Here is a 12695-nt window from a genome sequence, read left to right as displayed (position 1 = left end):
ATATGGTATTATCATGGTATTGAATTACATTACATAAACGTGTTGAAAGATAAACTAAATTTTTGTTGTTCTATTAATAACAAGTTTAATACTTTTTCAATACAAAACTGGCCTTTAAATTAACAGATAATGAAATACTTTGAAAAGATCCCTGGACATTAAAAAACTACCATCAACACCATAGATACATAGCCAAATATAACATTTAGTTGATGTCTTATTTAATATTTAAATAGTCATTATGCCACGAGGCCACAAAATATCAGTACAAACCTACAAGTTATCTTGTTACTTGGCTGATGCTAAAGTAAGGCTAGACTAATTTTATCAAGCTAGCTCCTAGGCTACAACAATAGCATGCATGTTTTTTCTGGATTGCAAGCCAATTGCTAATATATAGCTAGCTTGCTAGGTGCGGGATATGAAAAACCCAGAGCAGAGTTAAATTGGTGCGATTACAGAATACTTTGAGTGGGGAATGGAAATCCACTTCACTCACAAACACCGTGTGACGAGGGGGAGGGTGTGGCCAGGCTGTGAGGGTGCACGGCTGGCATTGTATTAGCTGATCAGTGGGAGAGCGAGATAAAGGGGAGCCAGAGGCACCAGTTCGAGAGAGAGAGATGCACATGGCCACGCTGCATGTGTGTCTGTGTTCGTTTATGTTTGATGTTGTTTAAAGTAAATTTTTATGCCGAAAACTGGGAGGGATGCGCTGTAGCGGATTCCTCGGCACTGCCATTCGCCAGGGAAGCAGCCGTGGCCATCTGCCTGGGGATGGAGGGTCACTGTCGGCCGCCGAGAGAAGAGTATTAAACCTTTATTTTGACTGTTCAGCCGGTTTCAACCTTGGATCCACAAAGTTTACGGTAACTCAGATAACCGCTCTGTACAATTGTGTTGAGAAGAATAGCATTTCAGAATGCTATTCTTAGATGTGGGTAGGTGATATTTTGGCGGCACTAGGGGGACCTACACAATGTTAGGTAGGTGGTTTTAATGATGTGGCTGATCGGGGTAAAGCATTGTGCTGCACCTAGCGCTGGTGCTCTTAAAATAGAGCCCATAATATCATAACTTTTAAACACAATTTAGTTTCTTAAGATAGGACGTGTGCCATCTGCAGTTGAGACTACTGGTAATCAAATCCTGACGGCTCTTGTACTACATTATTTTGTTCTTAATATTCTGCTTAATTTAAAAAGGCACCACATTACAGATGCTAAAATGTGTTGTGAATGCCATTTCATGTTGACTTTAAATTATAAAATCTAGATATACTGTACTTCAAATAAATGGTAAGTGTTGAGATGGTAAGTGTTGAGATCTCATGACTGTCTGTTTGTTGTTTCAGAATTATCTCTAGACTTACAGTCATTTAACTCTACAAACCACACACCAGAAGAGCACATCTGGATACCACAGCTACTTTGAAAAGTTCCCACTGCCAAAATACAATAAGGTTGGTCAAGAAACCTTATTGAGAACATTAACTGGTCTTTGCATTTCAGTTCATTTTAATTGAAACCACATGGAATATTCTATGCTGTGATGTCTTACCGTATTCTTTCAATACATTTCTAAGTTTGTACTAGGACATCAAGCCGCTGTTATTTAATTAGATTTAATTTATTTAAAATTATATATTGACTGCAAGAAGCTTTTTTGCTTTGGGGAGGTCACATCATTTTGGGCCCTTGAGTTGCCAATAAGTCAGTCTTTGACTATCTATTTCTTGTGCAATCAAAAAAATAATAAACACCACCAGGGATTTCCATCCAGCGTTTGTTGTATGTTTGTTGCCATGCACGCACTAACACACTAGCGTTTTGCTTGGACACTGAAGCTCTTGGTGAGGTGGAATAAGCAGGCTCAAATTTTTTTCTCTGTAAAAGTCTCAAACAAACGACCAATCCAGAAATTAAATATGAAGAGTGAATCACTGTGAGATTGATGTTGGTAGCGGGTGAGAGAGTGCAGATGCATTGGCATGTGCCAGGATCGGCTACTGACTGTCATGGCACATTTAGAGGAGAGAGACATTGTTATGACAACCACATCACAAAAGTCAGACACATTTTGCTTGTCTCAACCAGAGTGGATAAAGAGCTTTAAAAAGGACAAGACGCAAAATATTCCAAATCTTCACCTAGTTTTAATGCTGTGGAAGAGAAGCATTTGGCAATATTTTATATGAAACATATAAAGGCTGGCCACAAGCGTGTAACAACATTTACTGTAATAGAAAAATTAAATGCTTTTATTTTTAATTCTTTCTAGGAGACCAGTGAGCCTGTGGATTTACCTTTGAAGCCCTGGATCCTGAAAAAATAGTAGCTCTCCCCCAGAGGAACAGAAACATCTGAAGGTTCTGTGCATTTTGAAACACTGGATTAGACAGTTGGTATAATGGGGGTGACTTTATTTAATTGAAAAAAATTGTCACAGTTCCAGTAATTTTCATTGTTTTGTCCATAATTATATGTCCTCGGCCTTTAACCCTCTGGGGTCTGAGGGTGTTTTGGGCCCTGGAGAAGTTTTGACATGCCTTGACATTTGTGCTTTTTTCAGTTGCTTAAAAACACATGGCTTAAGTCTGATAACTCTCTATTCAGCACAAACTGGGCTACAATAATATGTGAGCAACATGTATGTACATGTTTGTATTTTTGAGAAAATAACGTTTATGTATGGTTTTTAACACTCGGAACACCTTAGCAACAGTATAGAAATCTTCCATAACATAGCATCATTGTGGCGAGTGTTGCACAAGAATGTGCAATGCATGTTATTAATATTCATTATCCACCATGTCACTCATATTTTTCACATCTTTTTGTTATGTTAGCCAGCTATAGTTTTGTCAGTGCATTCAATAACATTGCAGATTGAAAGGGAAACATCAAGCATCTTTTGCAGCTCAGCAGACAGCGGTGCTGGATTGTGTCTGTTGAGTGTTGATTGCATGCTACGTTGTTACCTAGTCGCTCCTATAACAAATTAAATCACAAAATTTGCTTTGATCCCCTCATGTCTGCATTCTCTTTTTTCTCTTAATAGGGATGTACCAAATTGTGCATGTGCCTATGGACACCTGTGATAGCCTCAACATTTCTGAATTACTAATAACAGCTCAATGCATTTGGCTACTCTAATACATCAAATATTCTTATGAAATCAAGGGAAAGCCTCAACATTTCTGAATTACTAATAACAGCTCAATGCATTTGGCTACTCTAATACATCAAATATTCTTATGAAATCAAGGGAAAGCCTCAACATTTCTGAATTACTAATAACAGCTCAATGCATTTGGCTACTCTAATACATCAAATATTCTTATGAAATCAAGGGAAAGTGCAACTGCAGTGCTCCTGCTATTGACTCAGTTAATCAAGGCAGCGCAAATGTGCTGTACAGGTACTGCAACTGTGGCATCTTATGGGTTGTGTGACTAAACCTCTCATGACACTGCAAATATGTCATGCTTTCTTCCTAATTAAAAGAACTCGTTTTGTTCACTTAATTTTAAATAATGTATCATGCAAATATATATAAACCCTCATAGCGCATCTATGCCTGTACACTGCAACCGCTGTGCTCCTGCAATTGGCTCAGTACTTCTCTTAAGCAGTGCAAATGTGCTGTCCAGGTGCAGCAACTGTGGTGTCTCTCGGGCTGTGCGAAGGGGCAAAGCATTGTTGTATTTGCGGGTGTATTGCACGTATAAACTTACACATAGCCTTAACAATGCTCACCCTTTTGTAAGGGTTGGATGCATCACACAGCATTGTTTATCCTTCTGCAAGGATATTGCAAAAATAATGCTCACCCTTTTGCAAGGGTCAGATGCATCGCAAATCATTGTTTTGTCACAGCCGGCTCTGAGCCGCGACAAATCAGGGAGGCAACGAGAACAAAGTCAGTCAAAGAATCTTTATTAACAATAAATAAACTACATAATCAACCCAAGAAACATACTCCAAAACCACAGGCCTGCAAACGTAACTTTCCAAACTAAACTAATACACAAAGCAAAGCAAACAAATAACAACGAAAACAGCAACCCCAAACTAACAGAAAACCAGAGGGTAACCGAACCACCCTGAAGTCAGAGAACCATTATCTTTTATAATCCTCTGTGTTTCACATTAATCCCTCAGTAGGACGGGCCTAGAGGCACGTCACACCCCCTTAAAAGATAAACCCACATACAACACACACACAAAAAAAACAAAAAAAAAATTATATAATTCCAACAGGGTACATCCCAACCTCCTAACTAACATCCCAAACTTCCTAAAGCCTATCTAGTCTTCAGTGGTTGCCAAGCTCGGGGCGACTTTAAACACTGAACTCAGCATCCTCAACAATCCCATAACCAGGGCTGCCGAAGAACACTGAAGTGTACCCCCACTCAGGATTACCACCCAAAACAAAAACACCCCCCCACCCCCTAACTAAACTGGGATGTACACACACAAAAACAAACAAACAAAAATAACTAGACAAATCTCTACTCGACTACAGAACTCCCACAACAACGTGACAGCATCTTCCAGAACACACTCATCTCCTCCCACCATAATACTCATCGATCTCGGCACCTAAGAGACAAGCTTAAGAGAGAAACAGAAAAAAAACAGAACACAACATTGTGGTAACACATCATACTCATGATAGAGCATCCGCAATCACATTTTCTGTTCCTTTGATGTGCCTTATATCAAGATGATACCCTTGTAGAAAGATACACCATCTCATGAGTCGCTGGTTTGGGTTCTGCAAAGAATGAAGAAAAGTTAGAGGATTGTGATCTGTAAAAACCACCAATGGTCCTCCTCCTGAACCCACGTAAACCTCAAAATGGATAAGTGACCAAATTAGAGCTAATGCTTCTTTCTCAATAACTGAATAGTTAAGTTGATAAGCATTAAACTTTCTAGAGAAGTACCCCACCACACAGTCTACACCATCTTCTGAGGTCTGCAATAAAACAGCTCCAGCTCCCACATTACTAGCGTCAACTTGCAATTTAAAAGATTTATCCAGTCTAGGTGCAACCAAAATTGGAGACACAGTGAGAAGAGACTTAACATCCTCAAATGCTCTCTGACAGACAGAGGTCCACTCAAATTTGATTTTATCTCGAAGCAGGTTGGTAAGAGGAGCTGCCACAGTAGAAAACTTCTGACAGAATCCCCTATAAAACCCCACCATCCCAAGAAACCTCATTAACTCCTTAGTTGTAGGGGTAGGAAATTGATCAATTGCTACCACTTTTGCTCGAACCGGACATACATGACCCTGACCTACAACTTTTCCAAGATAGATTACAGTGGCCTTAGCAAATTCACATTTGCTCAAATTAACAGAAAGGTTAGCTGCAACCAGACGATCCCACAAAGCTCTAATCCGACTTAGATGTTCTGACCAAGTGTCACTATAGATGACTACATCGTCTAAGTAAACTGCACAACCTTCCAAGCCAGAGATAACTCGATTCATTAATCGTTGAAACGTAGCTGGAGCGTTTCTCAGGCCAAAACTCATAACCTTATAGGAAAATAGGCCTGACGGAGTGACAAATGCAGAGATTTCTTGGGCTCTAGCTGTTAGAGGCACCTGCTAATAACCCTTTAGCAAATCAAATTTGCTCACATAAGTAGCCGACCCAACTTGATCAATGCAATCTTCAATTCATGGCAAAGGGAAGGAATCAGGTTTGGTTAGTGCATTTACCTTCCTGTAGTCTGTACAAAATCTATATGAGCCGTTGGCTTTTCTAACCAGAATACACGGAGACGCCCAGCTGGAATAAGAAGGCTCCGCTAACCCATTTTCCAACAAATATTCAACCTCAGCCTCTAGGTGTCAGCTTTTCTCCAATGGAACACGGTAATAGTGCTGGTGAACGGGTTTTACATCCCCCACATCAATATCATGTTCAATTAAATTCGTCTGTGTGGGAGTATCTGGAAAAAGAGATAAGAACTCATTTATTAAAGCAAACACATCAGAATATTGAACATCAGGAAGATGCTTCAACATCACCCCCAAATTTTCAAGGGCTTCTGTGTTTTCAAAACAGCCTTGTGTGACTGATTCACCCAGATCCAGACCCTCATCATCGGAAACAGGCACCGCAGGAACACCTCTTAAAGATGTTCCCACCCCTGCGCCAACCAAAAGCACAGGCTTCACTTGGGGTCCTTCTGTATTTTCAACAGTCAAAAGAGAATTAGCAGCCTCCTGGGTAGCATCTCCAACAGTATCACGTACATAATAAGGTTTCAACAAATTCACATGACAAACACGTGCCTTCTTCCTCCTATCAGGAGTTTCAATCAAATAGTTCAACTCTGAAACCTGACGTAACACAGTATAAGGGCCTACAAATTTGGCTTGAAAAGGAGAACCCACAACTGGCACCAAAGCAAGAACCTGATCACCAGACTGAAAGACTCTAACCTCTGCACGACGGTCAAACAACCGCTTCATTCTATCTTGTGAATGCCCCAGATTCGCTTTTGCCTGTGCACAAGATTCATACAATCTCCTACGAAAATCACTTACATAGTTCAACAAATTTCTCGGTGGATCAACACTTTTCAAATCCTCAGACAAAAGTGACATTGGAATACGCACCGAATGTCCAAATACAAGCTCATTTGGACTAAACCCTGTGCTTTCCTGTGAAGCTTCCCTTGCGGACATAAGAAGCCAGGGCAAACCGTCCTCCCAATCACCCTTCATATGCGTGCAATAAGATCTTAAAAGAGACTTCAGTGTCTGATGGAAGCGTTCTAGCGCCCCTGACTTTGAGCATGGTAAGCCTAGCCTTCTGATGTTTAACATGCAACTGCTTTAATATTTGAGCGAATATTTTCGAAGTAAAATTCGATCCTTGGTCTGTTTGTATGACTTTAGGAATTCCAAACAGAGCAATAAATTGCGTTAAGGCTTTTAACACGGTCTTTTTAGTAATGGAGCGTAACGAATAGGCTGCTGGAAACCTAGTTGTTTGACACATTATTGTAAGCAAATATTTACTACCTGCCTTAGACTTAGGTAATGGGCCCACACAATCTACAAGTAAATATTCAAATGGTTGGTTTACCACTGGAACAGGAAAGAGTGGCGCTGGTCTCAAGGTCTGATTGGGTTTTCCAGTCAACTGACAAGTATGGCATGTTTTAATATATGCAGACACGTCTCGTTTAAGCTTGGGCCAAAAAAAAACTTTTCAAAATTGATACGTTTTTTTTAACACCCAAATGTCCTGAGGTATCATGAGCTGTTTTCAACACAAGATCACAGAGATTTTTTGGAACAACGATCTGATCAATTGGGTCTCCTACAAAATCTTTACCATGGGGCACCCACTTTCTGACTAATACTTCTCCATCCAGATAATACCCTGACGGTGTATCCTGCAGTACCTCTGGAGACAGAAGTCTGTCAAACAAGACAACAAGTGAGGCATCTGCCTGCTGTTCTTTCATCAATTCACTACATGAGATGGTCAAAACTGATGGTATTTTTATCAGTGTCTTACCATATCTCTTAACATCTGACTGAGTCACAGATAAAGATTTACTCCCAGCACGGGTTACAACAGAAGAAACAAATACTTCTGGAAAACTCTGGGCATTTTCATCTGACACCTCTGAAACCAATAAAGAGGGAGACACTATCAAAGCTGGTGGACCAACAGACCACACTCTACCTCCAGCTAAATTGTTTCCAAGAATAATGTCTACACCTACAACTGGTAAACAGGGACGTACCCCAAGTGTTACCTCTCCCTGAACCAAATCTGAAACCATCATCACTTTATGTAGAGGAACGGACATTGTTTCCAGTATATGATTCACTGGAAAAAGATAGGACATTTTCAGAAATAAACGATTCCGTTGCACCTGTGTCTCTGAGGATTTTGACTTGTTTATTCTCTTTAGAGCCTACTAGTGCGACATAACCTTCTGTAATAAAAGGTGAAAAACTAGAATTCAAGGTTTCACAGTCATTTTCAATGGCTAGTTTGAAAGATGATTGAATAGATGTTACCAAACCTACTGATTTTGCTCCCAAAACAATCTTTTTGAGGCCTTCTATTCCCTAATACATATTGAGCTTTGGCTTTTAGCATCGGACATTTATTTTTCCAAAGCCCTTTGGCCTGGCAGTAATTACATGCATCAACTAATTCATTTTCCCCAAGTGAACGCAATGATCTACCTCTAAAGCTATCAAGATTTTCCCTACTCTTATCATGTACAATCCAATCAGGTTCTCGTCTAATTTCTTTGAATGCCCTTTGTCCAAACTGTTTTTTGTGAATTAGAGCATATTCATCAGCAAGGATCGCAGCATCATACGCGGTACGAGCTTTAGTCTCAGTTACATAAGTATAAGTAGCAATACGGGGTGGGACTGAATTTTTAAACTGCTCTAACAATACCAACTCCTTTAAATCACCTAAAGTTTTGACATCAGAAGCAGAACACCAGCTATTAAAATAAGTTTGAATTTCTCTCACAAATTCCACATGCGTTTGTCTTTCAGATTTCTGCCAACCTCTAAACCGCTGTCTGTATGCCTCTGGTACCAATTCATAAGCTTTCAAAACAGCTGACTTGACACATTCATATTTTTCCGAGTCCTGAGTACTTAATGAAGAAAAAAATCTCCTGAGCTCTTCCCGTGAAAGCGCATTGCAATAACAAAACACGCTCTGAATCGGACCAACCTCTAGTACCAGCTACTCGCTCAAACAGTGAAAAAAAGGTGTCAATTTCCCTTTCATCAAATTTAGGCACAAGTTTCAAATTTGTGACCACATCAAAATCAAGAAAATCATGCTCACTACCCTCAACAGACAATCTTCTGGCTTCTCTAGAGCATTTTCCAGCATTTATCAAATCCAATTTATAACGCTCAAGCTCCAATCTCTTACTTTCAATATCATGTCTTGCTTCACTTTTTTGCTGCTCAATCTTTTCCTTAGACTTCATTTCTATCAAAAGTAAATCCTTCTGTTGCTCATAAGTCAAAGACATTCTGTTACCCTGAATAGTAGACACTGTCTGTTCAACTTCAAGTATATTCTGTTCCATCAAAGCAGATATCAAGATCGATTTCAAACTTTCCTTTAACCATTTATCAGCAACAGAAAGCACAACATTATAATGATTCGCAAGCGCTAACAACTGATCCTTCGAAAACTCATTTAAAAGGTCTTCCGACGGATTACGAACAAACTCATCAATATTGGAAGTCATATTTTCCTGCTACCCCTAACAAATTAACAAACGAACGAAGAAAAAATATCTAAGATTACGAACGAGCACTAATAAATGTATAGGCTACTATTTATACACGTTCAGTCAGACCATTCAAATAATTTATAACTTACCGCATTCGTCTCCTGATAGCTCATTCCAGTCAGCACGCAGCGGCAATTATATTAGTTATTTCCACAGTGTTTCCCAAATTCAAATTACAAACAAAACATATACTTAGGTCCCAAACAATTGTTACTCGAAGCCTCCCAAACAAACTAAACAGGCGCACGCTGAACACTCGCTCACGGAGTCGGAGATTATAACCAACCGGTGTTTTTAATTACAATGAACGGCTGGACGAGCCCCCATATTTGTCACGGCCGGCTCTGAGCTGCGACAAATCAGGGAGGCAACGAGAACAAAGTCAGTCAAAGAATCTTTATTAACAATAAATAATAAACTACATAATCAACCCAAGAAACATACTCCAAAACCACAGGCCTGCAAACGTAACTTTCCAAACTAAACTAATACACAAAGCAAAGCAAACAAATAACAACGAAAACAGCAACCCCAAACTAACAGAAAACCAGAGGGTAACCGAACCACCCTGAAGTCAGAGAACCATTATCTTTTATAATCCTCTGCAGGTGTTTCACATTAATCCCTCAGTAGGACGGGCCTAGAGGCACGTCACAGTTTACCCCTACGCAAAGATATTTTGCACAAACAATTCTCACCCATTTGCAAGGGCTCAACATCTCTCAAAAGTATTCCTTCTGCAGGGTTTAGTCATATACAGCTCTATGGTTGTATCAATCATTTATTTTTCTTGAGATTTGTTCCTCTCTTTCTAAGACCTGGTTGTTCTGGTGGGAAGTTTCTCTCCCCTGCCATCATCATCTTCAGGTAGGATCTGACAGTTTGAGCAAGGCTTATGCCAAAGGAAACTGTTCTATCACTTTATTCATAATAATTCTTATTCAGTGGAAGCATATGTGGTATTTCTCTCAGAAAGACCCGTAATCCATTCACATCAGGCGTTTCATCTAATCATAATTCAGCCTCTGCTTTATAAGTTACGCCAGGTGTTCTTCATTGCTCATTAAGCTGGTGTCTTTCTTCAACACATCAACACAAGTTTATTTCCTGTCCTGCTATAGGGGGTAAATTCCTCTCCTCTGCCATCATCATCTTCTGGCAGGATCTGGTGGTTTGAGTGATAATCTGAGCACTGAACCATAGGATGGAGCTCACACCAAATGAAACTATTCTATCACTATATTCACATTAATTGTTATTAATTCCTAGTCGTTCTAGAAGAAATCATACTTTCTTGAAAAAAGTAAAAATTCAAGTTATTTATATATATTATACTTCATAAATCTACATAATTATGATCATTATTCATTAAAACACCTAAGCAACAGTACAAAAACCACCCACAACACACTAGCATTGTGGCGGCGGGTTTTGCATGAGAAATCATACTTTCATAAAATATATGCAAACATTCATTATACATTTATACATCAATATCCTTATAATATTCAATCAACATTAAAAATTTAATATAAAATTCAACATTAAAGAATGCATCATAGGGAGGTCATGAACTATTTAAGCTAAAATTGATCAGCACTTAGATCTTTGTCCATTACCCTGATATCACTCTGCATGTACCAACGTTCTGGTGGCTTATTCAATGTGTGTGTATTGTGCTCATGCCTGCTTACATTTTCACATCAAAACCAGTTATAAAACCCCATGATTTGATGTAAATTGGTTTTATTGCATTATACGATTTTGTTTTTTGAAAAAGCTTATTTTGAATAGTTTTCAGGGTAATCGTTGCCTCGTTGACTTAGGTGTGAACTATGTTACCTTGAATTGAACTGAATGATACTGTGTAGAATCCTTTTGATTACACACTCACACAAAGGTCAGGGACTCCATGTGAGAACTGTGAGCAGCTCCATGCAGCTCCAGGGCTGTGGCTTCAGGGTGTCCACACATACCAATCACCAGCCAGTGACTGTACTTCAGACTTGTGACTACTCCAACCTCAACTCAACAAAAATATATACTTCTCTGGACACAAACTTTAGACTTTGAACCCAAGTAAATGTAGCCAGTTACCTCAAATGATTTGAAAAATTGGAATAATTTTTTGGCGCATTTTATTACTCATTCCACATTACAAAGCCCATAATTCTTCTCTAGGTGGACTAGACTTTCATAATATATGCTGTTTTGGTGTTCAAATCACACAAGTTGAAAAATTAAACAGCTTTTAAGGTCCATAAGACTCGTTTGGACACAATGTTTCCCCTAGTGCCACATAAAGTCATACATAATGAGTCGTGAAATATCTACCTCTATTAACTCTTCTTCACGATTCTCCACACACCTGCACCTCTTGTCCTTTGGCGCTCAGCGAGTGGAACATCCATCGTCCAAACAAAAGTAGAACTCTGTGGTGTGATTTATTATTTGTTCCATCTATTCAGTGACAAAGACCTGGAAAACTGTACACACAAATTGTTCTCAATATAAAGCATGATGTTAAAACATGACTGCTAACTAAGGGTCTCATCTGGGAATGCAAAAACTCCCTCTCAGTGTGGAATGTATTCATCTGAAATAAAGAATATTAAACTTTGAGTATGTAGGATGCAAAATTTCTGTTAATCTGTATACATTCCTTTTGAAATCATGCAAATTCCTCTGGTGATGAAAATGCACACTACCAGTCAAAAGTATGAACACACCTACTCATTCTTTATTTTTCATATCGTAAAATAAGAGTAAAAGCCATGAAAGCGATGAAATAGCACAAATGAAGGTATGTGAATTATGCAGTCACCAAAAATTATAAACAAATCCAAACTTTCTTATATTTTAGCTTTTCCAAATTAGTCACCCTTGGTCTAGATTACAGTTCTTCACACATTCTATCAATGTACTTCACGAGGTGCCATCTAAAATACTTTTTTTTTTTTTTACAGTACTGAAGAAGTTCCTGTGCATGTTGGACACATTGTGGCAGCTTTTCCTTCCATTTCTGATCATCCATTTTTTTTAAATAATAAAAATAATAATGCATTTAAGCATTAGCCTTCAGATCATGAGAAACATAAATTCAGTACATTTGTGCACATTTTCATTACGTGCTTCTTTATTTTTATAAGTAGAACATTTTCTTTGCAACTTAACACTAAGATTTCCCAAAAGTCAACTCTTGACGTGCTGTTATATAATTCTGTTGAACGAATTCCTGGAAGCTTTGGAGCTGCTCTGTATTAATAATCAAAGACAGATAACAAAGAGTACAAGTAAACACAAAGCTCAAATCTTACGCAGATGACAAATAACATCTTAATAAATCTTTTGCTATCAGTACAGCTT

The sequence above is a fragment of the Xyrauchen texanus genome, chromosome 40 (assembly GCF_025860055.1).
Source record: "Xyrauchen texanus isolate HMW12.3.18 chromosome 40, RBS_HiC_50CHRs, whole genome shotgun sequence".
Classification (NCBI taxonomy): Eukaryota; Metazoa; Chordata; class Actinopteri; order Cypriniformes; family Catostomidae; genus Xyrauchen; species Xyrauchen texanus.
The sequence above is the reverse complement of the archived record's forward strand: the minus strand, read 5'-3'. Positions refer to the sequence as shown.